The following is a 17,117-nucleotide window of genomic DNA, read 5'->3' on the forward strand; positions in this document are numbered from 1 at the left end:
AGTATCATGGGACAAGCCCTTTCCTCCCTCAATTCCCCTGCACACTGGTTCTTGCACACTGAACCAGTTATATCCTTCAGTGTGTAAGAACCAGGAGCCCAAGGGGAAAGCTCATTAGGCAGCCACTTACCTACAGGGGGTTTCTGAATCTGGAGCAGCCGCTGTAAACTTCATGGGAGGGAGATTAACTCCATCTACTCATCTGGTGTCAGCCTCTGAGCACAGGGTTGTGTACCAGGTTCCAGCACCAGCAATGCTTCCAAAGAGGACATGCGCCAGTGGCACTAATTGGACACAGTTCCTTTTCCAGCTTTTGCTTTACATGTTCAGTTTGTGGAGAGATGGACCTAGCAAATACCTGCAAATTCTTCTGCCCACTGCTGGTTGTGAGTACATGAGGCTCACTGAGGCTGTTGTAATGCTGCCTCTTTAGAAAGGAGACTTGTCTCCACTTGTTACGCCCTGCCTGGGGCTGCTGTCCCATCCAAACACCAGTCTGAGGTCAAAAGGCTCCCTTGGCCAATAAGGCATATAATGAATACAATTTCCATAAGCCTGGCAAGGACATGACTGTGGCTCCTTGAAACTCAAAGCCAATGATTTCAGAGAAGCCTTTAAAACAGTCATTGGTTTGTTCCAAAATCATTTTTTTCCCTAAAACATCCTAAAAAATCAGGGAGCACTCTTACACAACTCCAATGGAAACCAGAAGTGTACCTTTCGGTGGTCACAGGTTCTTCATTCAAAAGAGAGTATACTTTAACAGAAATCTCTTCCTCCTTTTCTCACACTAATAAATACCATCAGCAGGAAGCAATTCAAGCAATACTGGTTTCTCCATGTGATGACACAGAGCTGGCAGTGGGAGGAGACTGCAAGTATGAATAACTTGACAGCCATAAATGATTTTGTTTCATTGCTACCCTGACTCAACATCCAAGATGCCTGTGTTGTATTCTTTCAGAGTGGAGTGATATCTATGCAACCATCATGCACAGATATCACACTTTTAGAACATTAGAGCAATTAGTTCACCAAAGGTGAATAAGATGTGTAAGTTTAGACTACTGACAATTATCACTCAGAGATTCATTTAAAGTTTGAGTTTGGGATTGCACTTTTTTTTTTTTTTTTTTTTTACCTGGTCTAGCTCTCTTTTTCTAGCCTCTTGGGGTCAGTCTTGCCATTATTTGGGATTTCTTTCTTGGCTGAATAGGGAGTCAATTTCTCTCCCATTTCCCACTCTATAATAATAGCTGTCATTTACTAAGTACTTAACCTATACTCAAGCAGCATCACTGCCCAACATAACACTATAAGATCAGTAAAACCATCCCTGAGAAAAACCATCAACTGAGAAAACTGAGGCTCAGAAAAGACAGTCATTTGCCAATAGACACATTGCTTATAAGCAACAGATTTGGGGCTTGAACCCAAATCCAAGTCCCGGTCTACATCCTTCTGGATACAGCATACTTCCTCTATCTCCTCCTGACTCTTCTCTTTCCCCCAGGTAATTACTCAAATTCATCATAGAACAATGGAGCCATTAAATATATTGATTCATTCAATATCAAACCTTTATTGAATGCCTAATATACAAAACTGAGTTCAACAGAAAGAAGTGCTTAGCTCATCTCTCAAAGGGAAGACATTTCCTTTGGACCTATTCTTTCCCCCTTTATCCATGCTCCAACTCTTTGGTTCCCACAAACAAAAATGCACATACACAATCCATATGTCCAGCAGAATCGATTTCATTCTACAACGGCATAAAATTAAATGGTAACAACCGTTTTAAGGATTTCTTGCTGTAAAGATGTGAACAAGAACACCTTCTGGGATAAGAAGGTCTCAAGGAGGTTAGAATGCTCTAGAAATGGCCTAAAAGATTTAAATTGTTTCAGGATCTACTCTGGGTTTATATTTGCATGGATTAGTGACACTTCTCCAAGCACCACCTCTATTAGTCAGGGTTCTCTGTGGAAACAGGACCAACAGGAGATAACTGTAAATATGAGATTTATAAAGGTATCTTACATAACTGTGGGAATGCAAGAGTCCTAATCTGCAGGGAAGACTGTAAAACTGGCAACTCCAATGAAGGCTCTTGAGGAACTCCACAGGAGAGGCTTGCCAGCTGAAGAAGCAGTGACTATCCTGCCCCCTTAAAAGACTTCAACTGATTGGATTAGATATGGCTGATTGGATTAGGTTGTTGGCAGGAGTCTGCCCTTAGTTGATGTTAGATGTAATCAGTCACAGCTGCAATCAACTGACTGATGATTTAGTAAACCAGCCTTCAAGTTTATCAAACAGCCATGAAACATCCTTGCAGCAACAGTTAGGCCAGTGCTTGCCTGACCAGATGACGGGGTATCATTATCTGACCGAGATGATACCAGAACCTAACTATCACAGCTGACACACTCTCCTACCCCTAGAAAGGACAGAGGCCATTAACTAACCCAAATCCACAAACCCATCCTATTTCTACCACTTTCCTGCTTACTACTTGAGAGCCACCAGGTCAAATTTATGCAGTAGCAAAATTAATTCATAATTGTCACATGAATTACTTAGATGACAGCATAACAAAGCAAATTTGGTTTGGCTTGGTTTGGCTTTTACATGTTTGGTGCGGTTTTTTGCATGGTTTTTGTTGTTGCTATTGTTTTTTTTTAAGTGATCTTATGGTTATCATAAAAATCCATATTGGGATACAGCAATGAAAAGGGAGAATTTCTTCATAAAAAACAGATGTATCAAGGAGTTACACTAATATAGAACTGGTACATCTGAGGGTGAGAACAGAAAGTTAAGCTATACTAGTAATGGTGTACATTGACTATCTAAATAGATGGATATCTCATTATAATTTAAGGGGGAAAAGAAATTTCAGAATAAGTACTTCCCTAAATCTTACCTTTGTTTCCACTTCAATATAATTGCTTAGTTCTTACCGCAAAAAATCCCTAAACTTGATCACTGACTTATTCTTTCATAAGGTGAGCAGAATTACAGAATGCTAAATAAAATTAGAGAAAATCTTTTTCATCAATTCTATTGACAACTAAAATATTATCCATGTAATATACCAATTATAAAACAAGTTAGATGAAATTCTGGTACAAAAATAAATAAATATATATATATATGGCTTCTTCTTTAGAACCACAGAAAATTGCATTTAACGCAAAACTTACACTTTGAATCTAATGCTCTATAAACACAAAATAGCATTTACATATATATTATTTCATCTATTCTTTCCCACTTTGCCTGAGAAGTTTTAACATTTAAATTCCTCATACTTGTTTAAAAAAACAAGTGTGTGGTAAATTTAAATGATGTTTTTACAAAATAATGGGTTCTTTGGCTTAATTTTAGGATCATTTATATTAGAACACTGGTTCATTGTTTTATTCCAAATAATAAACCATACTGGTTTATTTAGAAGATAACATTTATCTGTCAGTAGGGAAGGAGTAAATAGAAATTCTATTATGTTCAACAACTCACTCACCAATTATTTATTATACTAAATATTAACATTTTATTTCAAAGAAATTTTATCAAGAATTAATCCCAAAAAGTCCTTTTATTTGTTTTCTAGGCCTTGGAAACAAGAGGCCAAATAGACACTGTATTATTACTAATTGCCACCTTTATGCATTGGTTTTAAGATGTTGAGTTATATTTATTTCTATATAGCAGAGAATAAACTGTTCTGGTAAATAAAGGGAAAAAATTACAATAATTTGAGCCTATGCTGTGGTTAACATCACTGAACTAGTCAAACTGATTTGAAGCACTATGGGAAACCAATCAAAAAGTTAACCATCACTCAATTCCACATTGGAAAAAATTATCCAAAGGCATCCTTCAGAGTTTTCTCCTGGACCAACAGGATTCAATTCCATTATTAAATGACTTAGAAAACAGAGTAGAAACTAATAAACTACCATGAAACTTACCAGCATTCTGAGGTGCCTACTAGTAGTCTGATAAAGAGAGACAAGGTGGATAGAGCAAAAAAAAAATACTACTCCAAGGTTTGAATTCTTTTCTTCCCAGCATTAGTTTAATCTCTAGGACTCATCTGGCTGCCTCATCTATTTAGTATATATTTGTGTTGGTTTGAAATTGTTATGTACCCCAGAAAAGCCATGTTCTTCTAAGCACTCTTGTGGGTACACAACTGTTATAGACGGGGTCTCTTGATTAGGTTGATTCATTGGAGATGTGACCTCGGCCCATTCAAGGTAGGTCTTAATTAGTTTACTGGTGTCTTTAAGAGAAGAAGATTTTGGAGAAAGCGCCCACACACAGATACTTGGAGATGCTGAGAGCCATTTGAAACCAGAAGCCCAGAGAGGACAAAAGATATCACCATGTACCTTCCCTTGTGACAGAGAAACCCTGGACATGACTGGTCTTTCCTCAGTGAAAGTAATCTCTGGATGCCTTAACTTGGACATTTTCATAGCCTTGGAACTGTAAACTTATAACCTAGTAAATCTCCTCTGTAAAAGCCAACCCATTTCTGGTATATTGCTTCCTAGCAGCTTTAGCAAAATAAAACAATATTGTAATACTATCAAACAAAGCCTACACCAAATATTTTCTTGGATCTAAACCATAATAATAAAGATTATGCTCTTAGGAATCTCACCTCTGCTAACATTGTGACACCAACCTTACATAGCTGTGTAATCCTGATAAAGTTATTCAATCTGCATCAATTTCCTTATTAAGGATAATAATAGTATTTATCTCAGTGAATGCATATAAAACCATTAGAACAGTATCCAGTGTATTGAAAGCATTCAGTAAATACCAACCATTATAAAAAGCACCATTATTTTTAACACCAACAAGAAGGCTTCTCCTAACTAGTGAAATACAAGATACATCCGACCCTGTTAACTTTTCAAGATCTATCTTATGATACATAATACCATATCAATGACCACAATTCCTATTTGCAAATATCTAAAAACTGCAATAAACACTGCTGATACCATCCTGAGAAAAATGACATCTAGACAAGGCAAACAACAGTAATAAAAAAATGTGATCTGATTTGTGAGATAGAAATAAGCAACAATTTCCACCAGGCACTCTCTTTTCCACATGCTTAAAAACAGGATTGAAAATAAGAAATAAGTTTTTGTCCAGGAGGAAAGGATGAGTTCAGAAGAGACCAGTTCAGTTTAAGAGAAGCCACAAACTCCAATGGAGAAACACTGAAGAATTTCAAGAAAAATGGTTAAATAACTGAGAGAACCTGTTCTACACAGAAGGGCTTGAATCAACAAAAAAGGGCAGAAATGAGTAGGGAAGTCTCTGGCATAAAAACTGCCCCTCTCTATTCCCCCAGTCCTACCGCTGACAGCACTAAGAACACCACTTACACTACTATTGCCACTACTGCGACCACCATCCTTATTACCATGAAACACCTCCACCAGCATCTCCACCCCAAGCATCATATCCACAGTACCACAAGCACCACCTCCACCTCCACCAGCATCACCATCATCACCACCTTCCACCACTACCCCCACCACTGCCACCTCCACTACCACCTCCACCACCTCCTTTACCACTACCTTCTCTTCTGTATCTTCATATTTCTCCTCTTCCACTGTTACCTTTATCACCACCATCTCCACAAGCACCACGCCCACCTATACCAGCACCACCACCACCACAGCCACCCCCCACCACCCCTCACCCACCACCTCCACTGTAAGAACAAACACTGCCTCCACCTCCATCACCACCTGGCTCTCGCATAGATATCCCAATATTGAACAAGAAACACTGTAGGACCTCAGAACAATTAAGAATACTTATGCCACAAGGAAAGGTATCTGCAAAGAAAGGCATCCTCAAACCGTGTTACAGTAGTACAAAAATAAACTAAAACAGTCAATACAGAAAAATTCTCCAAAGAAAACATGTATGTACTAACTTTTACACTTAGCATTTGATGTTTTATATACAACAAATAGTTATAAATGTAAATCTTTGTTTTAATTTTTACTTTTTATGAAGCTCAAAGTTGCAATATTGCATCCAGCAAAAACAGGAACTCAGCTTAAAATGAGTCACTTACAAGTATGATTTATTGTACTGCATTATAAGTTCAGGTTTGCCAGTATTTCATATCACTGAAGAACACATACTGAATGTGATGACAGTGAAATACCTTAGGATCAAGAATTAATGAAAGGGATAGAGCCCAAGATGGGGGCTTAGTGAGGTGTGGGATATAGTTTGTCCTCCAGAGCAGCTAGTAAATAGCCAGAACCAGTACAGAACAACAGCTGGGGCCACATCAGTGACCGGACACACAGCGGACACCAGTCTGGACAAGATGGACCCGCTGTAATCCCACCCAGAGCCGTAAGTCCCCCAAGTCATGGAGGGCGGTGCTCCTCCCCCCCACAGGCTGGTTCCTGGAGGGAAAGGAGACTTTACAATCAGCAAGGGGCTATGTTCAACCAAGCTTCAAATCTGGAATTAATTTACAAATTCTGACTACTGAAAATTGGCCCTCAGCTCAGTTAAATGTTAAATAAAAGCTAAAGTTACTAGTTTTTGCCCCAGCGCAGATAGGGCAGGGCTGACAGGAAAAAAAAATCAGAGGTTTTTTTTGGGTAGTGCAGAAGATAATACTTGAAAAGCTCTGGACCCTAAAATAAAAGAGGGGGCACATAGGACTTGGAGATACATAGAGCAACATACCAACTTAAGCTCTTGATTAATAAACCCCGAAGAATGGGGGAACTGCTCTAAAAGGATTTTTTTTGTTTTCTTTTCAAAGTCTGCAAAACTTCTCAGGCTCCAACTGCCCAAGGCAAGAGTGGATTTAGCTTGGCTGAGAGACACAGAAGCTGGTCAGGTGAAAGGACACAATTACCTGGAGGCTGTGCCTTCCCCAGGAGAGGGGTGAGGCCCAGCTCAGGTGGAATCCCTCCCTCAAGGAAGCAATTAAAGCCAGCCTTCAACCTCTCCTCTGTCTCCACCATGCCCCAGCAGGGAGAGTCTTCTGAAGTTAAAGGTATTGCATCACCTCATGCTGGTGGGACCTGCAGGCAGAAAAGCACCACATACTGGGCAGGATAAGAAAAACACAGAGCCGAGAGACTTCACAGGAAAGTCTTTCAACCTGCTGGGTCTCACCTCAGGGAAAACCGACACAGGTGACTCTTTCATCCTGAGAGGAGGCCAGTCTGGTCTGGGAAAACCTGACTGCAGTCTATGATACCTATGTAGACCCTTCTAAGGGGAAAACATAGGCACCATACAGGCAGAGCAAGAAACAAGAAAAGAAGAACTGAAAAATTCTGATCTGTTAAACAACAATTAACGTAGAGGTCTAGAATAAGCTGAACTGGATGTCAAAGAACAGGCAGGCAACAAAGCCATCCAGCAAGAAAATCCTAGGTAAAAAAGTGAAAACAATTTCCAGAATGAATTAATTAAGGAAATTAAATGTCTAGATGCCAGCAAAAAAATAACAAGTCATCCTAGGAAAACTGAAGATATGGCCTAGTCAAAGGAACAAACCAACAATTCAAATGAGATACAGGAGTTGAAATAATTAAGTCAGATGTTCAAGTAGACATGGAAAATCTCATCAAAAATCAAATCAATGAACTGAGAGAGAATATAAAGAAGGCAAGGAACAAACAAGAAGAAAATTTGTTTTTTCTGAAAAAAACAAATCACAGAACTTATGGAAATGAAAGGCACAGTAGAAGAGATGAAAAAAATAACGGAAACTTACAATGTTAAAGTTTTCAAGAGATGGAAGATAGGATTAGTGAACTGGAGGATGGGACATCTGAAATGCAACAAGCAAAAGAAAATATAAGGAAAAGAATGTAAAAATAGGAAGAGGGGCTCAGGGAACTGACAGACAATATGAAGCAGATAAATATACATGTTGTGGGTGTCCCAGAAGGAGAAGAGATGGGAAAAGGAAGAAAAAGACTAATGGAGGAAGTTATCACTGAAAATTTCCCAATGCTTATGAAAGACTTAAAATTACAGATCCAAGAAGTAAAATGTACCGCAAGCAGGATAGATCCAAATACCATACTCCAAGACACTTACTAGTCAGAATGTCAGAGGTCAAAGACAGAATTTTGAAAGCAGCAAGACAAAAGCAATCCATCACACACAAAGGAAGCCCAAAAAGACTATGCATAGATTTCTCAGCAGAAACCATGGAGGTGAGAAAATGGTGGTATAATCTATTTAAGATTCTAAAAGAGAAAAACTGCCAACCAAGAATTCTATATCCAGCAAATTTGTCCTTCAAAAATGAGGGGGAAATTAAAATCTTTTCAGACAAAAAATCACTGGCTGAATTTGTGACAAAGAAACCGGCCCTGCAAGAAATTCTAAAGGGAGCACTAAAGGCAGACAGGAAAAGAAAGCAGAGAAAGGAGTGGAGAATAGTGTAGAAATGAAGACTATCAATAAAGGTAAAAAGAAGAAAAATTAGGACATATAAATCCAAAACACAAAATGGCAAAAGAAAGTACTGCCCTGCAGTAATAACACTAAATGTTAATGGATTAAGCTCCCCAATCAAAAGACATAGACTGGCAGAATGGATTAAAAAGCAGGACCCACCCATACTGTCTATAGGAGAAATGCATTTTAGAACCAAGGACAAACAGAGGTTGAAAGTGAAAGACTGAGAAAAGATATTTCATGCAAACAGCAATGAGAAAAGAGCAGGAGGAGCTATACTAATATTCAACAAATTAGACTTCAAATGTAAAACAATTAAAAGAGACAAAGAATGACACTATGTATTAACAAAAGGAACAATTCAACAAAACTTAACAATCATAAATATTTATGCACCAAGCCAGCATGCTCCAAAATACATGAGGCAAACACTGAAAACTCTGAAAAGAGAAACAGACACATCTATCATAATAGATAGAGACTTCAATTCCCCATTCTCTTCAATGGACAGAACATCTAGACAGAGGATCAATAAAAAAAACAGAGAATTTGAATAATACAAGAAATGAACTAGACTTAACAGACATCTATAGAACATTATACCAAACAACAACAGGATACAACTTTTTCTCAAGTGTTCATGGATCATTCTCAAGGATAGACCACATGCTGGGTCACAAAGAAAGTTTCATTAAATTTAAAAATATTGAAGTCATTCAAAACACTTTCTCAGATTGTAAAGGAATGAAGCTGCAAACAAATAACAGGCAGAGGGCCAGAAAATTCATCAATGTATGGAGGCTCAACAACACACTCTTAAACAACCAGTGGGTCAAGGAAGAAATTCCAAGAGAAATCAGTAAACATCTCAAGGCAAAAGAAAATGAAAATACAACATATCAAAATTTATGGAATGCAACAAAGGCAGAGCTAAGAGGGAAATTTATTGCCTTACATGCCTATATCAAACAAAGAAGAGCAAAAATTGAAGAACTGACTGTTCACTTGGAAGAACCAGAGAAAGAACAGAAAACTAACCCCAAAACAAGCAAAAGGTAAGAAAAAATGAAAATTAGATCAGAAATAAATGAAATTGAGAACATGAAAATGATCAAGAAATTCAACAAAACCAGAAGTTGGTTTTATCAGAGAATCAATAAAATAGATGGACCCTTAGCAAGGTTGACAAAAAGAAGAAAAGAGAGGATGCAAATAAATAAAATCAGAAATAAGAGAGGAGACATAGCCACCAACCCTGCAGAAAAAAAGGAGATAATGAGAGGATACTATGGACAACTTTATGCTAATAAACTAAACAACAGAGATGAAATGGACAACTTCCTAGAAAGGATTGAACAACTGAGACTGACTCGAGAAGAAACAGATGACTTCAAGAAGCCAATCACAAATTAAAAAATTGAATCAGTCATTAAGACGCTCCAAAACAAGAAAAGTCCAGGGCCAGATGGCTTTACATGTGAATTCTAACAAGCTTTCAAGAAAGAATTCACACCAATCCTGCTCAAAGTCTTCAAAAAAACTGAAGAGGAGGGGAGGAAGGTTACCTAACTCATTCTGTGAAGCCAGCATTACCCTCATTCCAAAGCCAGACAAAGATACTATAACAAAAGAAAATTACAGACCAATCTCTCTAAGGAATATAGATGCAAAAATTCGCAACAAAATTCTTGCAAATCAAATCCAGCAGCACATTAAAAGAACTATACATCATGACCAAGTAGGATTCATCCCAGGTATGCAAGTATGGTTCAACATAAGAAAATCAATTAATGTAATACACCATATAAAAAAATAAAAGCAGAAAAACCACTTGATCATCTCAATTGATGCAGAAAAGGCATATGACAAACTTCAACATTCTTTATTGTCGAAAACACTTCAAAGGATAGGAATAGAAGGGAACTTCCTCAACACGATAAAGGGAATATATGAAAAATGCACAGCTAACATAATCCTCAATGGAGGAAAACTGAAAACTTTCCCCCTAAGGTCAGGAACAAGAAAAGGATGTCCACTATCACCATTGTTATTCAACACTGTGGTGGAAGTTCTAGCCCGAGCAATTAGACAAGAAAAAGAAATACAAAGCATCAAAATTGGAAAGTAAGAAGTAAAACTCTCAGTGTTTACAGATGATATGATACTACATGTCAAAAACCCTGAAAAATCCATAGCAAAACTACTAGAGTTAATAAATGAGTACAGCAAAGTGGCAGGTTACAAGATCAACACTCAAAAATCTATAGTGTTTCTATACACTAGTAATGAGCAATCTGAGGGAGAAACAAGAAAAAAGTTCCATTTACAATTGCAAACAAAAAATAAAATATTTAGGAATAAATTTAACTAAGGATACAAAAGACCTATACAAAGAAAACTACAAGAAATTGCATAAAGAAATCACAGAAGACCTAAATAAATTGAAAGGCATGCCATGTTCATGTGTTGGAAGACTAAATATAGTTAAGATATTAATTCTACCTAAATTGAATTATAGATTCAATGCAATACCAATTAAAATCCCAAAAATTTACTTTTCAGAAATAGAAAAAACAATAACCAAATTCATCTGGAAGGGCAGGACACCCCAAATAGCTAACAATATCCTGAGAAGAAAAATGAAGTTGGAGGTCTCATACTTCCTGACTTTAAGGTGTATTAGGAAGCTACAGTGATCAAAGCAGCATGGTACTGGCATAAAGCCAGATACACTGACACAATGGAGTCATATAGAATGTTCCGATGCAGACCCTCTCATCTATGGACTAACTGATCTTTGATAAGGCAGTCAAGCTAACTCACTCGGGACAGAACAGTCTCTTCAATGAATGGTGCTTGGAGAACTGAGTACCCACATACAAAGGAATGAAAGAGGATCCACAACTCACACCCTATACAAAAATTAAGTCAAAATGGATCAAAGACCTAAACATTAGCTCTAAGACCATAAAACTTTTAGGAGGAAATGTAGGGAAATTTCTTATAAAACTTGTAATAAGAGGCCGCTTCTAGATCTTACACACAAAGCATGAGCATTGAAGAAAGAGCTAGATGAATGGGGGAAAAAATTTTTTAATGAAACACTTTTGTGAATCAAAGAACTTTGTCAAGAAAGCAAAAAGACAGCCTACACAATGGGAGACAATATTTGGAAACAACATATCAGATTAGGGTCCAGTATCTACAATACATAAAGAGACTGTTCAATGCAACAACAAAAAGACAAAACCCAATTACAAAATGGGCAGAAGACATGAATAGACACTCCAAGGAAGACAAAATACAAATAGCTAAAAGACACATGAAAAGATACTCAACTTCCTGGCTATTAGGGAAATGCAAATCAAAACTACAATGAGATATCATCTCACACCACCAGAATGGCCATTATCAATTTAAAACAGAAAACAAGTGCTGGAGAGGATGTGGAGAAAGAGTTACATTTATCCACTGTCAGTGGGAATGTAAAATGGTACAACCGCTGTGAAAGGCAGATTGGCGGTTCCTCAGGAAGCTAAGTATAGAATTGCCATATGATCTGGCAATACCATTGCTAGGTATCTATTAAGAGGACATAAGGGTAAGAAGACAAATGGACATTCACATAGCAATGTTTATAGCAGCATTATTTACAATTGCAAAGAGATGGAAACAGTCCAAATGTTCATCAACAGACCAATGGCTAAACAAGCCATGGTATATACATACAATGGGATATTACACAATTGTAAGACAGAATAAAGTCATAAAGCATGTAACAATGTGGATGGACCTTGAGGACATTATGCTGAGTGAGATTAGCTAGAAATAAAAGGACAAATACTGTATGGTCCCACTGATATGAACTAACATTAATGAATAAACTTGGAGAATTTCATTTAAGAACAGATATCATCAGGAGATAGAAATAGGGTAGATACTGGGTAATTGAAGCTAAAAGGATACAGATTGTGCAATGGGACTGAATGTAAAAGTTCAGAAATCGGATAGCACAATACTTCTTAATTATAGCACAATAATGTTAGTACACCAAATAAAGCTGAATGTGAGAATGATAGAGGGAGGAGGGCTGGGTGCACAAATGAAACCAGAAGGAAAGATAGACAATAAAGACTGAGATGGTATAATGTTGGAATGCCTAGAGTATACAATGATAGTGACTAAATGTACAAATTAAAAACTGTTTGACATGAAGAAGAACAAAGGACCGTCAATATTGCAGCATGTTAAAATAGATGGCCATTAATATTTTAAAACTTCAACTTCTCTTTGAGACTAAAGCAAAAAAATGTTTATTTGGTACAAAGTTTATATCTTGACTGGAGCATTTTCCTAATTTAACTTATGTGGAGTGTTTAACTGAACACCATAAATACATGGAACCTTGAATAGGGCATGAGATTTTGTAGGATTGTCCAGTGTGATGCTCTGATAAATCCCAGAGTAATCTGAACAGCGAATAAAGAAATATTTGCAAAGTCCCTTTGGGGAAATGCCGAGAAAGGGGGAAAATTCAACTTCCCCATTTGCAGAATTCCTGATATTCTCACAAGCAGTGGGGACAATCAAATCAATAAGCCAAGCCTTTAGTCTTGGGGGTTCTTCCTATTATTCTTATCCTTGCAAAGAATAGGCTAACCTACTTAAAATTACGCCTACGTGTCACCCCCAGAAAATCTCTTTTGTTGCTCAGATGTGGCCTCTCTCTCTCTCTCAGCCAACGAGGCAGGTGAACCCACTGCCCTCCCCATCTTTACATGGGACATGACTCCCAGGGGTATAGGCATTTCTGGCAACATGGGACAGAAATCCTGGAGTGAGCTGGGACTCAGAATCAAGGGATTGAGAAAGCCTTCTCCACCAAAAGGGGGAAGAGAGAAATGAGACAAATTTCCCAGGGGTGTAATCTCCCTGGTGATATGAAACAGAACTCCTTGGATGAATCGGGACCCAACATCATGGGACTGAGAAAGCCTTCTTGACCAAAAGGAGGAAGAGAGAAATAAGACAAAAAAAAATGTCAGTGGCTGAGAGATTTCAAACAAAGTTGAGAGGCTATCCTGGAGGTTATTCTTACGCATTATACAGATATCCCCTTTTTAATTTATGATGTATTAGAGTGGCTAGAGGGAAGTGCCTGAAACTGTAGAGCTGTGTTCCAGTAGCCATATTTCTTGAAGATGATTGTATAATGATATAGCTTTCACAGTGTGACTGTGTGATTGTGAAAACCTTGTGTCTGATGTTCCTTTTATCTATGGTATGGACAGATGAGTAAAAAATATGGATAAAAAAATAAACAATACAGAAAACAGAGGTTAAAATAAATTGAGTAGACTGAAATACTAGTAGTCAGTGAAATGGAGTGGTAAGAGGTATGGCATGTATGAGTTCTTTTTTTTTTTTTTCTTTTGCTGGAGAGTTGCAAATGTTCAAAAAAACAATCATGGTGTTGAATACACAACTATGTGATGATACAGTTAGCCATTGACTGTAACCATGTCAAGAATGTTCGCATGTCAAGAATGACCAACTATGTCTTTGTTCATCATATGTATAGCAACCTCTGGGATATCAGAGAGAGAAAGAGTTAATTGGGCAAAGCAGAATTTAGAAGTTCCTGGATCCTTGGGCCATACCACCTCAAGTTATTAAAATTATACTCCAATTTCTATCTAAAAGATACAACTAAGGGAAACAGATGTTTTGATACCAAAAACTGGTTAATTAACCAGAGAATAGTACATACTGAGGAAATAGTGGTAAATCAAGAAGTTTCAACAAAAGGGAAAGTTACTTCCTGGTTACATTAAGGTGATCCTGCTCTATTAGACACGCTTTGGCCCCAGACTCACTTAAAAATAAGGTTGAAATAATTTTATTACCAAAAAAGAAAAGTTTGAATAAATTATTTTTTTAATGTAACATATTCAGCATAGAATAAAAAATCATTATCATTTAAAAAGAAGTTGAAGTTCAGTCAAGATATTTACTTACCAGGCTTCGGGAAGCAAAACAGAATATTCATATGGAGAAGTCATCACTGGGAAGTTTGAGAGAATTGCAAGGCGATGAGGAAGGAGGTCTGATCCATGGTAAGTAAAAAGGATTTCTAGGGCCTGAGCATTACTTTCCTATACACAAAAGGTAAGAGGCAAGTTTTCATTGTGAATCTTAGAAATACTGGACTGATTTTGGATGACAATATTCAAAAACTTAAAACTAACATTTTGTGCAACACTGATAAGAAGTGATAGGAAATATACCTGATTTTCCCTAATTTGTATCAAGTTTCTCAATCTAATATTGTAAAAATTCTTTATAAACTCAAAATAATGAACACAATTTTTTTAAATTATGCTATTTTCTCTATGTTTATTAATAAAATGACAAAAAAGAAAATGTGATGATATAATAATATGAGAACACTAATTGCATGGTTCAAAGAATTGCTGTTAAAAATCATGAATTACTTTATTTTGAAATCAGAAATTACCTGAGCATAAGTTCTTGCTGAGAGAACAATATTCTGATTTCTGATCTGCTTAAAGAATTCAGCATCATATCTCTGTTCCACTGCATGAGGTACTCCTAGGATTTCCTGAGGGAAAACAGTGATTTAATGAAAATGCTTTAAAATACTGGTGACAAGAAAATATTAAAAACCTTTACATCAATGCCTGCCTGAACAAAAGTAAGTCCCAAGTTAATTAATTTGAACTAAAAATGTAGATGTAGTTGCATCTACATTCTCATCTTTATTTTGAAAATGACAATATTTTTAAATGTTGTTAAAAAAACAGACAGCAAAAATTAAATTAATTACAAAAGGACAACCCAAACTAACTACCCAGTGAAAACAAATAAGCAAAAGGGAACATGGCCTTGCATTTTGGGCATCTGTGAGCTCTGTATGAGAATACTGCCAAAGTGATCTATGTTAAATGCAGATTTAACCATTCATTCATTCAACAAATATTAATGGTGCCTCCACTATGTGCCGAGGGCACTCTGAAAGGTACCCCACTCCCACCCTGAATAGCTTAAAATCTAGGAGGGAAGACAAGCAAGCAAATAGGACCAAGTAAGGAGGAACACATAGGAAGGGTACCAAAACTAGTTATAAGAAGACAGGAAAGGCTTCCCACAAGTGGTACCCAAGCTGAAACATAAAAGATAAATACGAGTTAGCCATGGAGTCCCCTGCCACAATGTATGAGTCAAGAAGTCACGTCTTATAACAGACTACTGAGTGACTGCAAGAAGGAGTGAAGTTGTGAGGCATGCAATTAAGTGAATGAACCTTAAGGACTGTATGTTGAGTGAAAAGCAGAAAAAAAAGACAAATATTATCATGCCTCACTCATATGGACTAACTATAATATACAAACTTAGAGAATTGAAGTTGAGAACATGTGTTTATCATGTTGGGGTCTAATGTATAGGATTCTAAATTGTAAACTGTTACAGCAGTGACATACATTCTGGAGTTGTAACTCATTTATAAAATCTGAGATACTGAGCTATTTGCATATAACCTGGTCTTTCCCTGAAACTTTGGGTATTTATGTGACACCTGAGACTCAGATTTAGAGCGCTGAAGCTATGAGAGTCAGCTTTACCCCACAAAGTAACTGTTAAAATAGTTGAAAAAGTGATTAGACTTTGACTAGAGTTATGAATAAAGCTGAAGTGCATAGGACTAAGGTAAATTAGAACACAGGGTACATAATATGGTCTATATTTAAAAATTTCAACTTCAGTGTGAGACTAAAGGGAAAGGTGTTTATTTGATGCAAAATTTATACTTTGGTTAGCGTATTATTGAATTTATCTTCTATGGTCAGATTATTCGAAGACCATACTTACATGGAATTTGAATAGGCATGAGATCTTGTTGGTTTGTACAGTTTAGTGTGATGCCCTGATATATCCCAGAGTAATTTTTGGAGAGAATAAAACAGTATCTGCAAAGTCACCTTGGGGAACCGGGGAGAAATTCCCCATTTGAGGAATTCCTGATATTCTTGAAAGTGGTGGGGACAACCAACACAATAAGCTAAGGCCTAGATCTTGTATTTCGTCCCTATGAAACTTATTCCTGCAAAGAAGAAGCTAAGCCTACTTATAATTAAGCCTAAGAGTCACCCCCAGAGAACCTATTTTGTTGCTCAGATGTAGCCTCTCTCTCTAAGCCAACTCAGCAGGTGAACTCACTGACCTGTCCCCCTCCCCTACATGGGACATGACTCCTAGGAGTATAAATCTCCCTGGCAACATAGGACAGAACTCCCAGGATGAACCAGGAAACAGCATCATGGGATTTGAGAAAGCCTTCTTGATCAAAAGGAGGAAGAGAAAAATAAGACAAAATAAAGTTTCAGTGGCTGAGAGATTTCAAACAGAGTTGAGAGTTTATTCTTATGCATTCTACAGATAACCTTCTTAGTTAATGGTGCATTGGAGTGGCTAAAGGGATCTGAAACTGTTGAACTGTGTTCCAGTAGTTTGATTTTTGAAAACAATTGTATAACTATATAGCTTTTACAAAGGGATCATTCAATTCTGATGTTCCTTTTATCCAGGGTGTGCTGGTTTGA

At 37.2% G+C, this 17,117-nt stretch overlaps 1 long non-coding RNA gene across 1 annotated transcript in view; it reads right to left on the reverse strand.

The window, feature by feature from the left end:
* The window catches only part of LOC143653123 (uncharacterized), a 374,619-nt gene that overhangs the window by 240,654 nt on the left and 116,848 nt on the right, over positions 1–17,117 (reverse strand). Inside the window, exons 3-4 of the long non-coding RNA XR_013161112.1 lie at positions 15,014–15,118; positions 14,515–14,651 (exon numbers count right to left, since the gene is read on the reverse strand). This is a non-coding gene — a long non-coding RNA (uncharacterized LOC143653123). The remainder of the gene's footprint in view (positions 1–14,514; positions 14,652–15,013; positions 15,119–17,117) is intronic.

The sequence above is a fragment of the Tamandua tetradactyla genome, chromosome 13 (genome assembly GCF_023851605.1).
Source record: "Tamandua tetradactyla isolate mTamTet1 chromosome 13, mTamTet1.pri, whole genome shotgun sequence".
NCBI lineage: Eukaryota > Metazoa > Chordata > Mammalia > Pilosa > Myrmecophagidae > Tamandua > Tamandua tetradactyla.